The sequence below is a fragment of the Portunus trituberculatus genome, chromosome 36 (assembly GCF_017591435.1).
Source record: "Portunus trituberculatus isolate SZX2019 chromosome 36, ASM1759143v1, whole genome shotgun sequence".
NCBI classification, from domain to species: domain Eukaryota; kingdom Metazoa; phylum Arthropoda; class Malacostraca; order Decapoda; family Portunidae; genus Portunus; species Portunus trituberculatus.
In genome coordinates, this window is record NC_059290.1 from 9727529 (window position 1) to 9734593 (window position 7065).

Genomic DNA, 7065 nt, shown 5'->3' on the forward strand with positions numbered 1-7065 from the left:
CTGTGGCGGGCGTGCACGTGCTATCATATGGTATGTGAATGATTGAGTTTCGTAGGGTTAGTGAAATGATGGCCCTTGACATTGATTCCTAATGCTTGTGGCTTTATTTAACTGTTTTCGGTGAGCAGTGACTGTGCGGCAGCAGGGGTGAGGAAGGGAGACGTGAGGGGCGGCCAGGTGGTGGTGGACAGTGACCGGCGCCACAGTGACAAGCCTACACGAACATAGTGACAATAGCCATGATAACAACGAAAAGAACAGCGTGTGTGTAGCCTCGGTAAACACGGACACAAGATGGGTTAGGATGTGTGTGTGTGTGGCTGGGGGTGAGTGGGTACCTACTGCTGGTGACGGCAGCAGCCAAGACCAGCCACAGTCTTCACCAGCAGCAAACGTAAGTAATATATTGGTGTAAGTCATCATTTCACGGCGCTGTCATGTCATACCTAACGTTGGTAACCTCCATAACAACATATCAGTGAACTAACACCTGCAGGTACTTCAAAAACCCCAATAATTCAAGCCTTCAATATGTAAACAAGCCAGCTCTCTGACCCGTCACCTCTTTCTCAAGCCATTATCTGCCTCATCTCTCACTCAGCACAGGCCAGACAGGTCACAAAGTGAAGCTACAGATTTACTCTTTCATGTTCGTCATTGAAATATATCAGCAATTGTCTAATTTGTGTGTTATGGAAGCTCAGTGAAGGCAAGGGGGACTGGGATGTGACGTCACGAGCCGCCATGTTGTGACGTCATCAGCGGCTCCCGCCCAAATGTCCCGCCGGTCCCAGACTGTCGACCTCCCCTATTATTTATATTTGTCTCTGTTCATTTATTTCGAGTCACAAGCACCTTTTGACGGTTTCCAATGATAGTGGGTTGTGTTTTGCGTGTGTTCCATGCCTGAGTTGAGTGAAGTGCAGTGATTTAGTGTGTGTTTGGGAGTCAGATGAGAGGGCGAAAATACGCTAAAATTTTTGCCCCCGCTGTGAGTGATTTTTTATTTGAGGTTGTAGCGAAGCGTTTGTGTTTTCAAGAAAGGATTATGATGGAAAAAGTGTGAAAGGCTCCTGATAAGTTAAATATGTGGACTGTAAGAGAGGTTTGTAGCCGTGTTAAAATGTTAAACAACGTCATTTTTTAAATGTTTATTTTTCTAATTGAGCGTGTTGGCGGGTTTTGATATTTTGAAATTATGGTTATAATTTTTGAAAAGCGTTATCAATCCTGTTGAAGGAAATTGGTGGACTTTGGAATTGTTTTTAAGCATGTCGAAGTGTTAACACTTTATTTATTGTATTTTTTGAAATATTTTCATTATTCCTTATTCCGGTAATGTTTTTATATTTTAGGAGTTAGTTTTGATTGGTAACAAGTCAGAATTTATATATTAGCGGTGTCCAGCTGCCTTTTTGGGAATCCTCATTTTCAAAATGGTTTGCGTAACGTATATAAGTGACATCATCAAGGGGGGCGGCCCCCAGCTGGACTCAGACCCACATCCCGTTCCTGGCCGGAGGATGTGGGGTGTTTGATTGTGTGTGTGTGTGTGTGTGTGTGTGTGTGTGTGTGTGTGTGTGTGTGTGTGTGTGTGTGTGTGTGTGTGTGTGTGTGTGTGTGTGTGTGTGCGTGTGCGTGCGTGCTTCCGTTATAAAGGGTGAGCCCACTCACCAGACCCAACCAATACTCGCTCCCAGCCGCAGGGTGGGTTTGTGGTAGGGGTGGTGTGTTGTGGTTGTGTGTGTGTGTGTGTGTGTGTGTGTGTGTGTGTGTGTGTGTGTGTGTGTGTGTGTGTGTGTGTGTGTGTGTGTGTGTGTGTGTGTTATCAAGGGGAGCCCACCCACCTGACCCAACCAAACACTCGCTCCCAGCCGAAGGGTGGGTTTGTGGTAGGTGTGTGTGGTTGTGGTTGTAGTTGTGTGTGTGTGTGTGTGTGTGTGTGTGTGTAATAATAACAGTAATAAAGGGTTTATTGAGACAAGCATATCTGTAGCTGAAAATAAACATTTTACAGGAGAAATATCTTAATATTACATGCTTAAAATTCATCACAAATTTAGTCAGTGTCCACGAGTTAATTATTTTGATTATTGTGGGCACTGCACTATTTTTGTATGTGTGTATCCGGGCCGGGCACGTATGGGGAGCGGCTTCTGGTGGCGGACACTGTGGCTGGGAAGGGGAGCTGCCGGAGGGAGTAGGCTCCTGTGGGGCCAGTGGAGAAGCTTTGTGGCAAGCTGGTGGAGGAGGTGTTGGTAGCGAGTGTGAAGGGTGGTGAGGTGTAGGGTGTGGAGGGCCTCCTGGTAGGTAGTGTAGTCGTGTGTGTGTGTGTGTTTTCCTAAGATTAAGCTTTGTGTATTGTTTGGGTGGTAGCTTTAAGATAACTTTGTTATTTTCTTTAGTTTGCTTGTTTGTTTGTTTTATTTTGTGAGTTACTGTGATAATAATATTGTGTGTGTGTGTGTCTGTCTTGTCTGTGTGGGCGTTGGGGACAGATAGAGAGGATGTTAGAAGAAAACGATCACTCGAAATTTTGGCAAGCGATTAACTGGGCCAGGGAACTAATGGTTTTGTTTTACATTAATTCTCTTTCACTCGTTAACATTTGGTTTTAGGTCAGTGTTGGATGCCTGAGAAGAGAGTTTATATTGTCTAATATTTTTCGAAAGAAATATTAAGTGGAAATGGCTGTATGTTTTGGCAGCATTATAAGTGGAAATGTTTATATACATTTTATATACTTAATTTAGACAGTTTTTTAAAACTAGTTAAGCAGGAGATGTTTTGATGGTTTGGATACTAATTAAAGTATCTATCAAGTCATAAAAAAGTAAGCTCCCTCCCTACCGCCCAGTTCGTCGATATTTTGCCTAATATCTAGTGATTTCTACGTGTTTTCCTGTGTTTCTTTGCTCAGGTGTGTAGATATTAGTAGCAGAAGGAAGAAGGAAAGAGAGATAAAGGAGGGTGAAGAGGAAGGAATGAGAAAGGGAGGAATAGGTGGAGGAGCAGGCAAGCCACAATAGGTACTCTCCCTCCACTTCCTCAATATTTTGCCTAATATCTCATGTTTTCTAAGTGTTTTGATGTGTTTCTAGGCTCAGGCGTGTAGATGGGAGCAGGAGAAGAAAGAACAAAGGAAGAGGACGAAGAAGAAAGGAAAAATGGAAGTGGAAGAAGAGGAGGAGCCAAGCCACAATATTTAGGTAAGTCCCTTTTAATGTTACTGTTCTTTATAACGCATTTTTGTGTTTTTGGGTTATATCTAAAAGTATTTTGAGTGTGTTTGGTAGTGTTGCAGGGTGTTTTGGGTGTATTTTGTGTGTTTTCAGTGTGTGTTAGAGATGTTTTAAGTATATTTTACTTATCTTGAGTGTGGTGTAGAGGGTGTTTGAATATATGGGTGTGTTCTGAGTGCGGTTAGGGAATTTTGAGTTGTTGTATGGTGTATTGAGTGTGTTTTAGTTTAGTTTTAAGGGTTTTAAGTGGTCTGTGCATGATATCTATCTTTGATAAGGTTGATATCAATGTAATCTGTCAATACATCCATCAAACCTCCCTTAAAAACCCGTGTGATTCTGATTTGTAAAGCGCAGAGGGCACATATTTTTGAGGGTTGGTTTTTGCGAGTGATTGAAATAGTAGTGTTGAAACAAGTGTCTTTTAGAAATACAACTTAGTCGACCACTGTTTTTCAAAGTCCACAGTTAGGAGGAAGTTTGTTCTTAAGAGTGTTTCTGTTTCTGCTTTTGATTTGCTAGATATCATGTTAATCTGTCAATAGATCATCAAACATCCCTGCAAAACTGGAGGGGTTTGGGTGTGTTTTTTTTTTTTTTTGGGGTGTTTGGGGTGAAAGGGTGTTTTTGTGGGGTTTGGGTGTGTTTTTGTGGTGTTTGAGTGTTTTGGGGTTTTGGGGATATTTGGGTGTGTGTTTGGGGTATTTAGGTATGTTTTTTGGGGGGTTTTGAGTGTGTTTTGGGTGTGTTTAAGATGTGTTTGGGTGATGTTTGGATGTGTGTCTCATCTGCATGTTGAAACACTAGCAGGTGGTGTAACTTCATTTATTTATTTATTTTTTTTTCTTTCTTTCTTTCTTTTCAACAACCTCGGCCTTTTTCCCAACCTAACCTAATCTCCCTCTCTCTCCCTGGCAGGTCCAAACACTCTGCACCAAACTATATATATATATATATATATATATATATATATATATATATATATATATATATATATATATATATATATATATATATATTTTTTTTTTTTTTTTTTTTTTTTTTATGTATATTTATTTTTTTCCTCTTTTTTTCAATAATTCCCAGCCCATCCCAGCCTAACCTAGTGCAACAACCCCAGTACTATTCCCTCCCTTTCTTTTGCAGTTCCATTCATGTTTTTTTAATGTTTTTCCTAATATTTTTTCCTGTTTTCTCTTACATTTTCAACAATTTAAGGGCATGCTGTGATCCAGATTTGAAAAATTTATTTAAAACAAAGTTATAAAATTTATGACTTGAAATTTTGAGGATATTGTAAGCTATAGGTTGTCTTTGAAGTATTTACCTTGTTGTATTGATATGATAATCCAAATATCTTACTTATGGGTTTTTAGGGTTCAGATTTTCCTGTATAATCACTCCCAGATCTTTTTCCTCTTTAGTCTTCATTATTTTTTCCTCTCCCATCAAATAGTTCCTTACCGGTCTTCTCTTACTCTTTCCAAGTTCCATTACATGGTATTTGTTGACATTAAACTCCAATTTCCACTCCACTCATAAATCTTGTTTCTATCTTTCTGTAACAGCAAACAGTCCTCCCTGGTTTTGATAACTCTTAGCATCTCTACATCATCACCAAACATATTAATAGAACTGATTACTGTAATGTGAATGTCGTTTACATAAATCTGAAACATAATGGGGGCTAACACTGACCCTTGTGGCACTCTGCTGGTTACTTAACCCCAAGATGAGTATGTATCTCTGATCACAGTTCTCATTTCCCTATCCTTCAAATAATCTCTTGTCCATTGGAGCACGGTTCCTCACAGTCCTCCTACGTTCTCTACTTCCCAAAATAGTCTTCCATGCGGGACTTTATCAAAACCTTTTTATATCCAGGTATACTGTGTCCATCATCCGTCTCTGCTTTCCAGTCCTTCTGTAACCCAGAAGTAGAAGCGTAATAAGTTTGATAAACATGGCTTTATATGTGTGTGTGTGTGTGTGTGTGTGTGTGTGTGATTTACCTAGGTGTAGTTTTCCAGGCTTTACGCTGGTGTGGCCCTGTCTCCATATCTACACTTATCCAATTTTTCTTTAAGCTCTGCACACTCGTTGCTAACACCACTTCTTCACCCAAACTGTTCCACGTCTCACACATCTTTGCGGGAAACTATATCTTTTTAACATCTCCCAGACATCTTCCCTTCCTCAGCTTTTTACTATGCGATCTTGTTGTTTGAATGTCATATTCTTCTCTCAGTCTAACCTAACCTTGTAATTTTATTTATTGATTTATTTATTTTTAACTGACCTAATCTAACCTAACCAAACATTTGCAGGTCCGCAGAAAACGACACGCTGATTTATTTGAAGTCAAGGATGGAGATTAAAACGGCCTTTAAAAACACCACACCTGTTTTGTCCACCGCCATCACCACCTTCTCCCAGATCAAGGAAGTGTATTACGGACTCACACAAAAGGAAGAGGTGCGAGTGAGTGTGTTTGGATGCATTTGGGTGTGTTTTGTGTCTGTTTGGGTGTGTTTTGAGTGTGTTTGGTGTGTTTTGGGGTTCTTGGGAGCATTTGGGATGTGTTTTGAGGTGTTTTGGATGTGTTTTGAGTGTGTTTAGATGTGTTTTGGTATGTTTGGATATATTCAGGTGTGTTTGAGTGTGTTTGGGAGTGTGTTTCATGTGTTTTGGTATGTTTGGGTATATTGAGGTGTCTTTGGGTGTGTTTGAGTCTGTTTGGGTGTGTTTTGAGTGTGTTTGAGTGTGTTTGAGTATGTGTAGGACTAGAAATCATGGCAGGAAGATTAGAAAACAAGGCTGCAGGTTAGATATAAGAAAATATTTCTTTAGTCATAGGGTGGTAGACTTCTGGAATGCATTGCCAGAGAGGGTTGTAAATAGCACTAGTTTGACAATGTTTAAAAACAGATTAGATAAGCACTTAAATTTATTAGATTTATAGTTATGTATAGTGCTGCATGATAGTTTTTATAAGAAATTTACTATAGTTAAACAAGACATGGGGATCACAGATTGTAGAGGAATTCGCTGCAGGACTTAGCCCTGTTAATGGGCCAAATATTTAGAATTAGTATATAATGTATTGTGTACTTGTAAGTGTATCTTTAAGTACTGATGACGAGGTCGCTGTGCGACTGATACAGGATAAAGTAGATGGGCCCTGGTGGCCCTAATATTTATGTTATGTTATGTTAATTTATGTTAAGTTAATAGAACTATCAGATTACCCTTAAAAACCTGTGTAACTGAAACAATAGTCTTTTGAAAATATAGGTTATATGGCCACCGAGGTGAGACTACCCTTAAAACCCGAGTGACTGAAATTAGAATCTTTTAAAATATAGGGTATGTTGCCACAATTTTCAAAGCCCACAGATATGACAAGCCTTTTTCGTAAGAGTTTTTGTGCTGTTGATAGAGAAGATATCATACTAATCTGTCAATAGGGCCATTAAACTACCCTTCAAAACCTGTGAGACTAAAATTAGAATCTTTTAAAATATAGGGTATGTTGCCACAATTTTCAAAGCCCACAGATAGGACAAGCCTTTTTCGTAAGAGTTTTTGTGCTGTTGATAGAGAAGATATCATACTAATCTGTCAATAGGACCATTAAACTACCCTTCAAAACCTGTGAGACTGAAATTAGTGTCTTTTTGAAATATATGTTTTATTACTAGTCATTGGCAGATGAGAGCACCATAAGGTAGTGGTCCCACCATTTTGTTTATTCCTACTTTCAGTATACTAGTATTAGGCACATAATAGCACCATATTGTAGAGGGCAACATGACAGTATACT

The 7065-nt window shown here is 39.5% G+C and overlaps 1 long non-coding RNA gene across 1 annotated transcript; it reads left to right on the forward strand.

The window, feature by feature from the left end:
* Positions 1–2: 2 nt before the first annotated feature.
* Positions 3–3162, forward strand: LOC123513434. The gene is made up of 3 exons (XR_006677369.1): positions 3–30; positions 129–394; positions 3102–3162. It is a non-coding gene; the product is annotated as an uncharacterized LOC123513434 (long non-coding RNA).
* The last annotated feature ends 3903 nt before the right edge of the window (positions 3163–7065 follow it).